The sequence below is a fragment of the Saccoglossus kowalevskii genome, chromosome 21, assembly GCF_978046115.1.
Source record: "Saccoglossus kowalevskii chromosome 21, keSacKowa6.1, whole genome shotgun sequence".
Lineage (NCBI taxonomy): Eukaryota > Metazoa > Hemichordata > Enteropneusta > Harrimaniidae > Saccoglossus > Saccoglossus kowalevskii.
The window spans coordinates 5,667,128-5,683,656 of record NC_140661.1 but is presented as its reverse complement, the minus strand read 5'-3'; the positions used below and the strand labels follow the sequence as shown (position 1 = coordinate 5,683,656).

The following is a 16,529-nucleotide window of genomic DNA, read 5'->3' as shown; positions in this document are numbered from 1 at the left end:
TTTTCTCAGAAATTATGCAGCAGATATCGATGAAACTTTGCAGGTTGATGAATAAGTCTCTGCCGAATGTGCACATAATTTTTTTTGCCAGATCTGAAAATCCTAAATGGGTCTTTTTCATGATTTTTATTCAAATTTACCTATCCAAACACCACTGAGCATGCTCAGAAAAATTAATTTGCTTAGATTGTAATGCCAGGGTTTTTAGTGATGTCATGACCTGGTCATGACCTTGATCTGAATCAGTGACAGATGGGTCGTACCATTACCAATCTCTGGAAACTGTAGAATGGTGTAATGGTTACATTTTGAGGTGATTTATAGTGGTGATACAGAAACAAACCAAGGTCCTGGTAATATACAAAGACCTGAATTAACAAAAAAGTCAAGTTGTTATTAAAGGTACATCAAGGTTTACTCAGATTTATGAATGCAGTTTTTTGAGCATGTATGAGACATAGTTTGGTTGCACATTGGTTGTACTCTGAGATTTTGGACATGGGTCAATGGAAGTTGTTTGGAGAGGTTCCATGTATTATTTCAACATGAGTATTTTATAATTAAATGACGAGAACTGTGAAATTCATGTTTTGTTTTCTTTTCTTGTGAAACTTTACAGTGGTTTTGACTCCCGTGAAGCACACAATGGAAGTCTTTGCGGTTAGTCTGTATGTATGTGTGTGTGTGTGTGTGTGTGTGTCCTTCCATTCCACTGATATCTCAAGAACCGTATGTTGGTTTTCAATGAAACTTGGTACATAGATGCTCTGGGCTAATGCGCAATTCTGAATAGGTTTTGGTTGAACCATGCATATTAATTACCTGATTTGCCATTCTCCGTCGCAGAGACTATGGGTCTTTTATCGCTAAGCTAGGAAGTCGCCAATGAACGTCCCACTAGTCTCTGCCACAAGCTTATTTAAATACTAATGACCGGACCTACTTTTTGCTTTGCCATGAGTGCATTCGCGTCTCTCCCTGGAGGTGCCCAAGCGACGTGACAGGGAGTAGATGTATTTGCTGTTGCTATGTGAGCGAAACTCGTATAAAATGTATACATTTATTTTGAAATCACGCCCACTAGCATTTTATGTTTGAGAAAAATATCTAAACACCTTTTCACCCATCGATTTTGTAGTTTATCTTTTTCCCAAAGTTGCCCAGTTGTCACGTCACATAGCAGTCGAACGAAAACTGGGCAGGCCCGAGGCGCCCGCGTCACCTCGAGGCAACAACGCGAACGCACCTACGATTTGAACTGACGATTCACATCTACGTCTCCTACCACATGATCTACTTTTCATTTAACATTTTGAAAAAAATTAACCACTGAATGTAAAAATGTTTGATATATTTATTTAAAATAACACACATTTTTTTCAACAGAAGCTTAGGATATAAGAAACAAGTTTTAAAAAAAAACGCGGAATACATGTACCAACAATTTTGGTGTAAAATGTCGCCTGTGGCAGAGTCTAGTTGCGGCTCTCTGTGGCTCCCTAGGTCACGAAGACTCTGCAAGCGAGAGTGCTGATTTGCATGATAATTAGCTAATTTTTAACTGTTCCTTGACTGTTCCACTGATATCTAAAAGGCCATTCTTTGGATTTTGATGAAACTTGGCACATAGATGCTCTGGACTAATGCACAGATTTGATTAGTTTTTGGTAAAAATTCATGCATATAATTCTCCTAATTTGCATAATGATTAGTAAATTTTCGGCTCTTCCTCTTATGTCTCTGGTACTAATCATCACATTTCAATGAAACTTAGGACAATGCACAGACAGATATGTGAAATATTAATTACCTAATTTTGCATAATTAATCAATTTTTGGCTTTTGATATTTCAAGTACTATTACTTCATTTCTTTTCAATGAAACTTGGTACATAGATGATCTAGAACATCGCAGAGACCTGATTAATTTTGGTAAAACTGCATATTAATCAACTAATTTGCATAATTAGTTAGTTTTCGGCTTTTACACTGATATTGCAAGTACTAATTGTCCCGTTTCAATGAATCTTGGTACATAGATGTTCTAGGACAATGCACAGACCTGATTAGTTTTGGGTTAAAATCAGATCATATTAACCTAATTTGCATAATAATTCATATTTGTTGGTTCTGATCACATTTCAATGAAACTTCGTACATAGATGGTCTAATTAGTTTTAGGTTTATACACATCAATAATAATTACCTAATTTGCATAATAATTTACTTTTCAGCTTTCTGCTAATTCAGTCAGGATTACTCATTACATTATAATTAAATTTTGTACATGTGAGTTCTGAAACTATATACAGACCTAAATCTATATTGATTATCTATTAGCCTATTTCTGATATCTAAAAAACTCAGATTTAAATTGAAATTGTCAAGAGGTGCTCTGGAAACAATTAGACTAAAAACCATGGATGAAAATTTTGATAATGTGAATCACATTGTTTTCATGTCGTGCATCTCGGGAGTTCTTTCTAAGCTTCCTTTGATTGTGTTATGGCATATGTATAATGATTGTTACTATGTTTAAATAGTGGTATACAATGTTTACTTTGTTGCAGTGAATAAGTAACAATGGTTACTGTATTTAGATAGAGATGTTCTACGACTACTATTTAAAAATTATTGTGACATTTATTACAATGGTTACTGTGTTATGATGAAGATGTAACATTGGTTGCTAATTAGAGATGTTTAACGATTACTATTTAATGATTACTTGTGACATATATTGTGACATGTTTTATATTGGTTACTGTGTTATGATGAATATGTAACAATAGTTACTATGTTTAGATAAAGATGTTTAATTGTGACATTTTTTACATTGGTTACTGTTTTATGATGAATATGTAACAATAGTTACTATGTTTAGATAAAGATGTTTAATTGTGACATTTTTTACATTGGTTACTTTGTTATGATGAATATGTAACAATAGTTACTATGTTTGGATAAGGATGTTTAATTGTGACATATTACACTGGTTACTGTGTTATGATGAATATGTGACAATGGTTACTATGTTTGGATAAAGATGTTTAATTGTGACATATATTACACTGGTTACTGTGTTATGATGAATATGTGACAATGGTTACTATGTTTGGATAAAGATGTTTAATTGTGACATTTTTTACATTGGTTACTTTGTTATGATGAATATGTAACAATAGTTACTATGTTTGGATAAGGATGTTTAATTGTGACATATTACACTGGTTACTGTGTTATGATGAATATGTGACAATGGTTACTATGTTTGGATAAAGATGTTTAATTGTGACATATATTACACTGGTTACTGTGTTATGATGAATATGTGACAATGGTTACTATGTTTGGATAAAGATGTTTAATTGTGACATTTTTTACATTGGTTACTTTGTTATGATGAATATGTAACAATAGTTACTATGTTTGGATAAGGATGTTTAATTGTGACATATTACACTGGTTACTGTGTTATGATGAATATGTGACAATGGTTACTATGTTTGGATAAAGATGTTTAATTGTGACATATATTACACTGGTTACTGTGTTATGATGAATATGTGACAATGGTTACTATGTTTGGATAAAGATGTTTAATTGTGACATATTACACTGGTTACTGTGTTATGATGAATATGTAACAATGGTTATTATGTTTGGATAAAGATGTTTAATTGTGACATATATTACACTGTTACTGTGTTATGATGAATATGTAACAGTAGTTACTATGTTTGGATAAAGATGATTAATTGTGACATATATTACACTGGTTACTGTGTTATGATGAATATGTAACAATAGTTACTATGTTTGGATAAAGATGTTTAATTGTGACATATATTACACTGGTTACTGTGTTATGATGAATATGTAACAATAGTTACTATGTTTGGATAAAGATGTTTAATTGTGACATATATTACACTGGTTACTGTGTTATGATGAATATGTAACAATAGTTACTATGTTTGGATAAATATGTTTAATTGTGACATATATTACACTGGTTACTGTGTTATGATGAATATGTAACAATAGTTACTATGTTTGGATAAAGATGTTTAATTGTGACATATATTACACTGGTTACTGTGTTATGATGAATATGTAACAATAGTTACTATGTTTGGATAAAGATGTTTAATTGTGACATATATTACACTGGTTACTGTGTTATGATGAATATGTAACAATAGTTACTATGTTTGGATAAAGATGTTTAATTGTGACATATATTACACTGGTTACTGTGTTATGATGAATATGTAACAATAGTTACTATGTTTGGATAAATATGTTTAATTGTGACATATATTACACTGGTTACTGTGTTATGATGAATATGTAACAATAGTTACTATGTTTGGATAAAGATGTTTAATTGTGACATATATTACACTGGTTACTGTGTTATGATGAATATGTGACAATAGTTACTATGTTTGGATAAAGATGTTTAATTGTGACATATATTACACTGGTTACTGTGTTATGATGAATATGTGACAATGGTTACTATGTTTAGATAAAGATGTTTAATTGTGACATATATTACACTGGTTACTGTGTTATGATGAATATGTGACAATAGTTACTATGTTTAGATAAAGATGTTTAATTGTGACATATATTACACTGGTTACTGTGTTATGATGAATATGTAACAATAGTTACTATGTTTGGATAAAGATGTTTAATTGTGACATATATTACACTGGTTACTGTGTTATGATGAATATGTGACAATGGTTACTATGTTTAGATAAAGATGTTTAATGATTCAGTTACTTTGTTATGTAACTTTAACAATTTCTGAAACAATATTTCTTGAACTTAGTAATTGAGAAGGACTGCAATTACTTGGTTACAGTACCATGAACAAAGAATGCATTAAGAATTCCCACTCTGTATTTAGTATGTCTATCACTAGCAGTGATTCACAATTAATGGGCTGCTTGTGGCTATACCTCTTTGAGAAACAGAGGGACACGCCCAAATGGATATTTAACACTTTTGCATCAATATTGACTGATTGTCCATATTAAATCATATCTCAAAACAACTTTGTGCTAATCCATCTCTTGGTGTACTGCTTGAATGAAATGCCCATCTCCAAGAAATAGCTATGGACACATTTGTAGTTTAAGGATTTTGGACAAAATGGCACAAAACTCACTGTATTATGTGTGAGTATTGTGTGCAAATTTTTCAACTGAATCTAACAATATTGATGTGATAAATCGGAATTGACATGAATAAAATCAAAATGACCACCAGTCATCAGTTTTTGTTCAAATCTGAAAAAAAATTGACATGCACCTGTAACCCAATTTGCATAATCAGTTTGAATGAAATTGTTCAATCTCTGAGAAACTGCTTTTAAATGTCAGAATTTAGCGTATTTTAGGTCCAAAATGGCCGCCAGTTGATCATATTATATCAAACTGTAATGAAAATTGACGTGCATATGTATGTCCCAATACATTATCAAGTTTGAACGAGATCAGTCGAAGCATGTCAAAGAAATGGCCCCAGACAGATGAAGTCCTAATTAATAGTTCAGGGACTAACAATACAAATTATTTTAATCACTATTCCTGTAATTATTTTTAATGCATTTAAGTATATGTCTATATCGTAGTTGACAAAAGACAGTGTACAAGGGAGCCTGTTTGATTTGCATATTTTCCATTTATGTTTTTGAGGAGGCACTGTCAATCACACAAGCTATTTTTGTTTACTGTACTAATAATCATGATTACGAGTAAAGACATTTCAGGAAGCACATATCAGAGAAACACTATAGTGTATTTATTGACTGTGTGGCACATCAACATGCATACGGTTATTAATTATGTCTCTTGCTTTTACATACAAATCAATACCATAACAATCAGAAGTTGATGTCTGAGGTACATGTGTGGTCAACTCCTGTAAGCAATGCTCACTAAATTCATGTGATAGAGAGTTCACTACTGGTCTTGTATCACCTTCAGAGGCTCCATCAACCATTCCTTCAACACCATACTCCTCTATTAAACTACCAGATAGCTCAATCCCCATCAGGTTGTGTAACTGCCCTCCTATCCAGAGGCGTAGAAATGAGGATCTTGTGGTCCGCATTCTGTGTTGTGACCAAGCATTTTTCCAGGTATTCAATTTCTCATTGATTCTTGCCTTGAAGATATAGTGAAGAGCAATTATATGAATTTTGCTCAAGGGATCTAAGAGACCTTGATCTTCCATAAAATAGAACAGTTGGTGATACAAACTCAATACGCCATCGAACACATCTCTCCAAAGTCTTTCAATACGCTGATTATGGACACTTTTGCCAGTGATCATGCTTCCACGTTCTGGTCCACTTTGTGCAATCATATAGTCTGCTATCAGAATATTTTCCATTCCCATGTCACTGCGTACTCTACTAGGAACACCATACATATCGACAGCAGTTTTGAAACATTGTAAAAGTGTAGTTGATGTATTATTATCTGTGCAGTCCACATGACGAGTAAACGACTGAATCCATCGATTCCACCAACTATGATGAAATTCCATCGAATCAGTTTATGGTTTGTATCTACATGCCATAGATGATTGGGTCCTTTAACATTGTATATTCTCCTTTGTAACCTTCCCCGTTTCCTTCCCTCAACTCCAATCTCATCGATTCTATGGATGCTGTCTCTCAGTCTCATTCTTTGGACTTTAATGCTGTATTTTTTGACAAGCATATGTTTTAGCATATTCTTTCCACAATATGGATACTCTGTTGTTAATTCTTTGACATTGATATCAAGGTGGTCATCGGAGATCTCGGTAAAATCCATCTTTGATAGTTTGAATTGACTCATTCTACGGTAAATAGTACTTTCAGATACACTTAAAAGTGAAGCTATTTCTCGAATAAGGAAACCCTCATCTAAGAGATTCTTTAGTACAGTTTTAGGGATGTCAAATTGTGGAGCTCCACAAGTTTGCACTTTACGCAGTGCTTCACTTCCAAAGATACTGCATACAGACCGCAGAGACATCATGTCAGTACGATTACTTAACCAAGAAATTCCATTTCATGTACAGAGAGCTTGGGAACTAGATTTGGCGTTATTTTCTCATTTTCAAATCTGCCGATCAAGTTGTTCAAATTCAGCCGGTTTAAAACATCTGCCATCGATTCTACGATGAACCTATCTTCAAAAAATTCAATATGGATGCCAATTAAACGAGCATGCGCAAATGTTATTATGGGAAAATTGAACGAAAATTCGTAGTTGTGGTACACATACAATAAAATATGCATCAGATAAACCATCATATATAGAAGCAATGTCACCATGTATTGGTCAAACGACACCGTATATAAACGTTTTGTCATCATATATTGAAAACACACCATCATATATAGAAGCAATGTCACAATATATTGGTCAAACGACACCATATATAAACGTATTGTCATCATATATTGAAAACACACCATCATATATAGAAGCAATGTCACAATATATTGGTCAAACGACACCATATATAAACGTTTTGTCATCATATATTGAAAACACGCCATCATATATAGAAGCAATGTCACCATATATTGGTCAAACGACACCATATATAAACGTTTTGTCATCATATATTAAAAGCAAGTCGTTATATAGTGCAGCAATGTCGTCATATACTTAATGACAAACACATAAGACAGTGACGGTGTTCCATACCCTACCCTACCCAACGCCACGGTTGCGATTGAAGTGTCATTTTTGTTACGATCGACTACTAGTATGGTCTACGTTCATGTTTGTTCCTCTATCAGACCTTTAACTCCGATCAAAATCGATAATCCGCAACTTTTTATGGATTTTGAAAGGCGTGCAGGGCGTAGGAATCCAGGTAGAAAGAACGGCCTTCAAAACGCAGGTCATTCTACCGAGGCCACTTACGCCAGCTGTCTTCGGTAGAATCGAACAAGGCCGCTGTGCACAGCCACCGTCAAAGCATGGAGCTCCATGGTGTAGTCACCTCTTAGTTTGACTACAACTTAGCTGCAGTTCTGTAGCTCGCTTGGTTTCGCTGTCTCTTATTTTGTTCGTCGTGGTGTTAACGCGAAACCAGGGAGCTACAGTTCCATCCTATGCGAGTTACCCTATTTTACCGACCTGAAATCAGGTCGGGCCGTAACAGCCGTTTATTTTTCATTATTTTCGCCTCAAGTTTCTACTTTTCTACTGTCGATGGGTCCCGAAACTATTTCATCAATTATTTTGAGGGCGATTGTCCGAAGTTGGTCGTTTTCACGACGAAAACTGCGTGAAATGGGAAAACTGTGACGCCTTGTGACGTTACGATAACTTATTCAAGATGGCGACAAACGAGGGGATTTCGCTGAAGTTTTCCGCGGTTTTCGTCGTGAAATCGAACAATTTCGGACCATCGCCCTCAGCTAACTACAACTTGGCATACAAAAATATAATCGTTGAGCAAATTATAACAGTGATACTCATATACTCACAAATACAACCGTGGTGGCAGAGACTACACGTTTAGTTCCTTGTACAAGTTGCTTAGAGAAATCGAAAGTGATGTCATAAAACAACAAGTGTTACGGTAGTGGAATTTACGAGCGCCATCATGCGACAATAATAGTTCGCTGGTTCCCGGCGTCCTTTGCGAATGGCAGGAGGATGGCGCGTGACCCTTGTTACGCAGGATGGCAGGTTGGCTGGTTCCCGCCTCAAGTGTCATGGCGTACCAAGCCACATGAGGCCGGTAACTAGTAACGGTTCTGGCATTCTGATTGGTACATCACTTTCTCGTTGATTGTTCCATTTCTCTTAGTTACCTGACGTCAGCGCTTACGCTCGTGGCCGTTCAGAGGTTTCCTTTTGCTTTCGAAAGTTGGGCGAATAAAAAGAATTGTTTCTTTTGTTATAAATTTGCACAGAACATATCAAATCTGTAAATCTAAGCAGGCAGTATGTATGAGCATGGCTTTATTGTAGCATTACAGACACGTTTACGCAAAACGGAACTTGGAATGTTTTCAAATTACGTCACCCAGTCGTGTTCCTTCCGGCCGGAAAACCGGCCCAAATGGAACAATATGGCGATTACTAGAGGATGTGTCATTAATGTATAGTAAATATATATATATGCCCAAATCCCATAGCGTGTTGCGGATTTTGAGATAACGGTGGCTGCATCAGAAATAAGTTTTGCCAGTATTTTACCATGACCATATACTTTACAGGGGTTTAGAATATTAAGAATTGTTTGGATTTTGAGAGGTGATGCAGACGTCGAGTTAATAGGAGTCTCGGGTAAAAAGGATCATTTTTCTTTGCTGAATATGAACAAATGTTACAACATATTCTATACCACTTCTGCGATATCATTTGACCATGTCAGTCCATGTTCTATGCACTGGCAGCTTTTACTTTACCCTCCAGCACATCATTTATTGTCGCTCAGATCTTATTGAAGTCGTGTTTGTATTCATAAAGCTTTCTAATAATGAGTATATGTTTTTGGCTTTCCTAATTACTGAGATTAAAATATTACAATATTTTCTATATAATTATTTAGCGCAACACTGTTAAATTTGGAATTAATGACCTGCCTAAATTGCGTTTTGTAGTCAAGAACTTTTTATTCCAAGTTTTTGTTTACCCCTATGGTTGTTTGTGCATGCTTGTTAAAAATTTGAGTAAAATCTGAATGAAAATTATTGTAATACATATTCACATCTTTACACCATTTTCAAGATCATCATAGAAGTTTGTCATATTTGTAATTTTGTGTTGTATTCTGTTTGTTGTTTGTTGTGTAGGATATTATTTAGAGAAAGTTGTCAAACAATACAAAGGTAGAAAATCACCTGAGATATCTGTAGTTAGTGTACCTGTATGCTTTTTTATTGATTTATGTTGTATTGAGTAGTTGGCGATAAGACAAATTGGTGAACTCAAACCTTTATTGAAAACCTTGAGTAAATAAATGTGGACGTACAAGAAAAAGAAAAGATGTTGAATGTAACTCGTAGTTACTATTAATGGAACATTGAGTTACTATTTGTCCGTGGTTTTACAAAAGTGTGCCTGGTTTCTGAACGTGGTCATTTTGTAACTCCGAGTCGAAGTTTTCGTAATTCGATATTCGTAACACGAACCATTCAGCATCTCATTTATAACATCTTAGTTCTTGTAGAGACTTTTGTATGGTTTCCATGGATGGATGTAAATTTATTAAAAAACTGAAGCCAATTGGCTTACGAACTACAAAATATGTGTTACTTATTCTGAGTTACTAGAAATGATGTGTTACTTATTCAGAGTTACTAGAAATGACGATTTATTTATGCCGATTTACTAGAATGATGCGTAACTTATTCTGAGTCACTAGAAATGACGTGTTACTTATTCTGAGTTACTAGAAATGATGTGTTACTTATTTTAAGTCACTAGAAATGATGTGTTACTTATTCTGAGATACTAGAAATGATGCGTTACTTATTCTGAGTCACTAGAAATGACGCGTTACTTATTCTGAGTCACTAGAAATGACGCGTTACTTATTCTGAGTCACTAGAAATGACACGTTACTTATTCTGAGTTACTAGAAATGACGAATTATTTATGCCGATTTACTAAAATGATGTGTTACTTAATCTGAGTCACTAGAATTGATGCGTTACTTATTCTGAGTCACTAGAAATGATGTGTTACTTATTCTGAGTTACTAGAAATGACGATTTATTTATGCCGATTTAATAGAATGATGCGTAACTTATTCTGAGTCACTAGAAATGACGCGTTACTTATTCTGAGTGACTAGAAATGACGCGTTAACTTACTTATTCTGAGTCACGAGAAATGACGCGTTACTTATTCTGAGTGTCTAGAAATGACGCGTTACTTATTCTGAGTCACGAGAAATGACGCGTAACTTATTCTGAGTTACTAGAAATGATGCGTAACTTATTCTGAGTCACTAGAAATGACGCGTTACTTATTCTGAGTCACTAGAAATGACGCGTTACTTATTCTGAGTTACTAGAAATGACGCGTTACTTATTCTGAGTTACTAGAAATGACGAATTATTTATGCCGATTTACTAAAATGATGTGTTACTTAATCTGAGTCACTAGCAATGATGTGTTACTTATTCTGAGTCACTAGAAATGATGCGTTACTTATTCTGAGTTACTATAAATGATGTATTACTTTTTTTAATCACTAGAAATGATGTGTTACTTATTTTGAGTTATTAGAAATGATGTGTTACTTATTCTGAGTTACTAGAAATGATGTGTTACTTATTCAGAGTTACTAGAAATGACGATTTATTTATGCCGATTTACTAGAATGATGCGTAACTTATTCTGAGTCACTAGAAATGACGCGTTACTTATTCTGAGTGACTAGAAATGACGCGTTACTTATTCTGAGTCACGAGAAATGACGCGTAACTTATTCTGAGTTACTAGAAATGATGCGTAACTTATTCTGAGTCACTAGAAATGACGCGTTACTTATTCTGAGTCACTAGAAATGACGCGTTACTTATTCAGTTACTAGAAATGACGCGTTACTTATTCTGAGTCACTAGAAATGACGCGTTACTTATTCTGAGTTACTAGAAATGACGAATTATTTATGCCGATTTACTAAAATGATGTGTTACTTAATCTGAGTCACTAGCAATGATGTGTTACTTATTCTGAGTCACTAGAAATGACGCGTTACTTATTCTGAGTTACTAGAAATGATGCGTTACTTATTCTGAGTCACTAGAAATGACGCGTAACTTATTCTGAGTCACTAGAAATGACGCGTTACTTATTCTGAGTCACTAGAAATGATGCGTTACTTATTCTGAGTTACTAGAAATGGCGAATTATTTATACCGATTTACTAGAATGATGCGTAACTTATTACGAGTCACGAGAAATGATGTGTTACTTATTTTATGTCACTAGAAATGACGCGTTATTTATTGAGTCACTAGAAATGACGCGTTACTTATTCTGAGTTACTAGAAATGATGTGTTACTTATTCTTAATCACTAGAAGTGATGCGTTACTCATTCTTAATCTCTAGAAGTGATGCGTTACTTATTCTTAATCTCTAGAAATAATGCGTCACTTATTCTTAATCACTAAAAGTGATGCGTTACTTATTATTAATCACTAGAAATGATGCGTTACTCATTATTAATCACTAGAAGTTATGCGTTACTCAATCTTAATCACTAGAAGTGATGCGTTACTTATTCTTAATCACTAGAAGTTATGCGTTACTTATTATTAATCACTAGAAGTGATGCGTTACTTATTATTAATCACTAGAAATGGTGCGTTACTTATTATTTATCACTAGAAATGATCTGTTACTTATTCTTAATCACTAGAAGTGATGCGTTACTTATTCTTAATCACTAGAAATAATGCGTCACTTATTCTTAATCACTAGAAGTGATGCGTTACTTATTATTAATCACTAGAAATGATGCGTTACTCATTATTAATCACTAGAAGTTATGCGTTACTCAATCTTAATCACTAGAAGTGATGCGTTACTTATTCTTAATCACTAGAAGTTATGCGTTACTTATTATTAATCACTAGAAGTGATGCGTTACTTATTATTAATCACTAGAAATGGTGCGTTACTTATTCTCAATCACTAGAAGTTATGCGTTACTCAATCATAATCACTAGAAGTGATGCGTTACTTATTCTTAATCACTAGAAATAATGCGTTACTCATTCTTAATCACTAGAAATGATGCGTTACTTATTCGTAATCACTAGAAATAATGCATTACTTATTCTCAATCACTAGAAGTTATGCGTTACTCATTATTAATCACTAGAAGTGATGCGTTACTTATTCTTAATCACTAGAAATAATGCGTTACTCATTCTTAATCACTAGAAATGATGCGTTACTTCTGCCCAGTTAATAGAATTGGTGAGTAATTTACTAGAAGTGATGCGTTACTTATTCTTAATCACTGAAAATAATGCGTTACTCATTCTTAATCACTAGAAACGATGCGTTACTTCTGCCCAGTTAATAGAATTGACGAGTAATTTACTAGAAGTGATGCGTTACTCATTCTTGGTCACTAGAAGTGATGCGTTACTTATTATTAATCACTAGAAGTGATGCGTTACTTATTATTAATCACCATTAGGGGGTGGAACATTGCAACTGTATACTGTCAATATTGGATTATTATTAATAAATCAAAGATTTAATAATATTAATAATATGTCGAGATAACTAGTGTTGATATAAACAAACAAAATGGTGTGTGTGTTTTGTGTACGTTGCTTGGGATCTGCTGCAGGACACGGCGCCAGAAAAGTCACCTTTATTCTGGCATCCAAATTGAGGAACTGTCAAGCCATGTAGATATAAACAAGTAACAAGTGAAAATACTTTTTCTGAAGTGTGGACGTGACTTAGTGAAACATTGCAATCAAACTTACTGAGGCCTGGTAAACCACTACTTAAATTGCAAGATTCAGGAGATCCGGGTCTTTATGCTTATCACCGTCAAACAACGACACCCCCCCCCCTAATGGGACAGGTTTCTGAAAGAATTATGTCATCTGTCTCATCTGTCAATAGGCTGCATGCACGAATGATTGTAAGAAAAACAAAACAAAAACAATGACAATACTAGAATATTCTATACACATGGGCAAAATCATACTCCTTTGAAGTTCCCATTGCCATAACAACTAGGGAACCTTCAGAGTTGTTTAGTTTATTGTTGACATGACACCGCCACTTTAATTCTACACGCAGAATAAAGAATATGTAATTAATGTTTACTGTAATGTTTGTAATCAAATGAAATAAAATTGTGTAAAGAGAAAAAAAAAGAATTGCTCATAAATGTCGTATAAGTATCGTGTATGTTTTTTCGACAAGTAGGTCATACCAACAATCGTTATTCACGTCTGTAGAATGGCAATATCTGATTCTGCTCAAACATGCTCGACAAAAACATAAACTTAGTGGGAGGCACATGTTTCCCGATATATTGTATTGTGCTATGCGCAAACTAGGATCCGGAGTTGCTCGAGGCACACTTTTGTGACTTCCTCTTAAAAAAGACTTTTAATAAGAAAGTGAGGTCCCAACTCCATCAATACCATTCATTCTTCCTTTTTCGTACGCTATTGTTTTGGTGGTCGAGTATGTAATTAAGAGTGTAATGGATGGTCTACTGTTTTATAATAGGTAAGTTTATATGAGATAGTGGGCGTAAATGGTATGATATTGGTAGTAAATGTAGTTCCTTTATTGTGTGTAATGTTGATTATTAAAACTTCATATCCCCGATCAACATTTCAAATTATTGTAAATACTTTAATTTATTTTCACTGAAAAAAAAAACTTTTTGTGTGTTTTATATATGAATTTTAATTTTGTACTGATTTCTAATGAGTTGAATGTAAAATATAAGGAAAAACATATGTTCACTAGATTTAATTTTTACTGAATAAGTTGCTTGGCAGCGACCATTTACCAGTTCTGTAGCCTGTCGTGATATGTTATTCACTTGTTATACCTTGGGGGTAATTTATTACTCTGTCTGAGGTCACACTTACTCACATTCCACCCTTTTTATTAGCTCACCTCCCGGACGTACATATGACCCGTGACGTCTAGTCAAAGTACCATGAAGTCACCAGGAAGTAGTTTGGTTTTATAAATGTAAATCTGAATGTGAGATGGAATTTAGAACCCTATTTATTCATCAAGCAAACATTCACGGTCAAAGATAAGTTGAAAAAAGGCGAGATAGCGATTTAAATCGGTGTTATAAAAAGTAGTCACAATTCCTTGTGTTTCTTCTCTCGGGTGACCATGGCAACAACAGGTTTAGTAGAAACGATTTATGATCATGTATAGTGAAAATAAAGGTGCGGTAAACAAAAACCCTAATGCACCCGACGGTCGACCGTTTCCTTTGTTCTACTGTGGAATTTACACATCTCTTAGCTGCGTAACTATCCATAGCGTACATACACCATTCCATTATTAATATATATTCACACTGTTTCCCTACACACTCCCATACACGTATCAAATTACATTGCTCAATACATATAGTTTAACAGTAGTTCTGACATTTTCGAGATACGATAATTATTACTGGGAAGGGGAAAAGCGGAATTTGATAGAATTACCTGTTGCTTGGCGTACGGCGGTGGCGGATTTACATCAGACATCTTGGTAATTTCTTATAACCCTTTTCAACTCGACAAGTTTTCCACGACGGAAGGAAAGTCTGCAATAATTATTATTATATGACTGGTTGTTGAAATGTTGTATAAAATCTAGTATCTAGACCCCAAGTGAACGTCGATGACGTCGACAGTGCGCTAAAATAGTATAGAAATATATCATACATATATTTTGCAAGTTACACGTGAGTAAATGGCGTGTAAGTAAATATATGTTTGTTATCGCGTTGACCGACTTTGAAAAGCGTTTTGAAGAACATTATTTGTGCAAATAATTACGAGTAATTCGAACTGTGGACAACGTGCAAAATGATCTGCATTTTTCTCGTAAATACTAATTGAAAAAAAGTTTCACTGTTTAGATTTCACGGCGAATTCGTAATATCAGCTGTACCGCGAACATGACGATACTGCTACTTACAGTTATAGAGGTATAGTTTCAGACGGTGTGCAACCATTAAACTGGGTTCTCTTACTGGACAAATTGTACGTGTTTCTTGAGTATTTATATTCTGTCCGGGCACTGGGGGTCAAAGGCTACGTCGTTTTGTAATTTAGTGCGAACTAGCAGAATGATGAAATAGCATGTGTTTGAACAGCACCACCCATTTTTTAAACAAACACATAGGTGACATTGTAATAGAATAGAATAGAATAGAATAGAATAGAATAGGATAGAATAGAATAGAATAGAATAGAATAGAATAGAATAGAATAGAATAGAATGGAATGGAATGGAATGGAATGGAATAGAATAGAATAGAATAGAATAGAATAGAATAGAATAGAATAGAATAGAATAGAATAGAATAGAATAGAATAGAATAGAATAGAATAGAAAACAACATTCTGTTAGATGAGGAAGTGCATGCATGTAAATTTTGAAAACCGAATACACGACTTTTCGTTAATCTGTTTATATTTCACATCGAGTGTTAGAATGAACTTTGTCCTACAGTACTGCACATGAGGGCTTTTTTCATTCGCTGATTTCAGTTTGTGGTCAGGTGTGTAGCTCAAAAAGTTATAGCTGCAGCTAAGTCTAAATTTCTCAATGTTTTACTGCTTGTCTGTCATTCAACTATTTAAGGTAGGTTTCTTGATGGATGAACAGGAAATAAATGCAATGTGCAGGCAAAAGAAATTGAATCCCCAACATGAACAAAAACTGCTCAGAACTAAGATCTCTGTTTTAACCCCACTTTGCAGTACAAATACTGTTGTTGTTTTAATTTCCTAATTTCAGAATACTTTTC

General features: G+C 34.2%; 1 protein-coding gene across 3 annotated transcripts in view; it reads right to left on the bottom strand.

The window, feature by feature from the left end:
* The window catches only part of LOC146729589 (uncharacterized), a 44,131-nt gene extending 28,332 nt beyond the window's left edge, over positions 1–15,799 (bottom strand). Inside the window, exons 1-2 of one of the 3 annotated variants that reach the window (XM_085495315.1) lie at positions 15,695–15,799; positions 15,217–15,317 (exon numbers count right to left, since the gene is read on the bottom strand). The gene's annotated coding sequence lies outside the window, so the exon portion shown is untranslated. Of the gene's footprint in view, positions 1–8,518; positions 8,678–15,216; positions 15,336–15,694 lie in introns of those variants that run through there. The other 2 variants (XM_085495316.1, XM_085495314.1) reach the window with 2 other exon arrangements.
* Between the last annotated feature and the right edge of the window lie 730 nt (positions 15,800–16,529).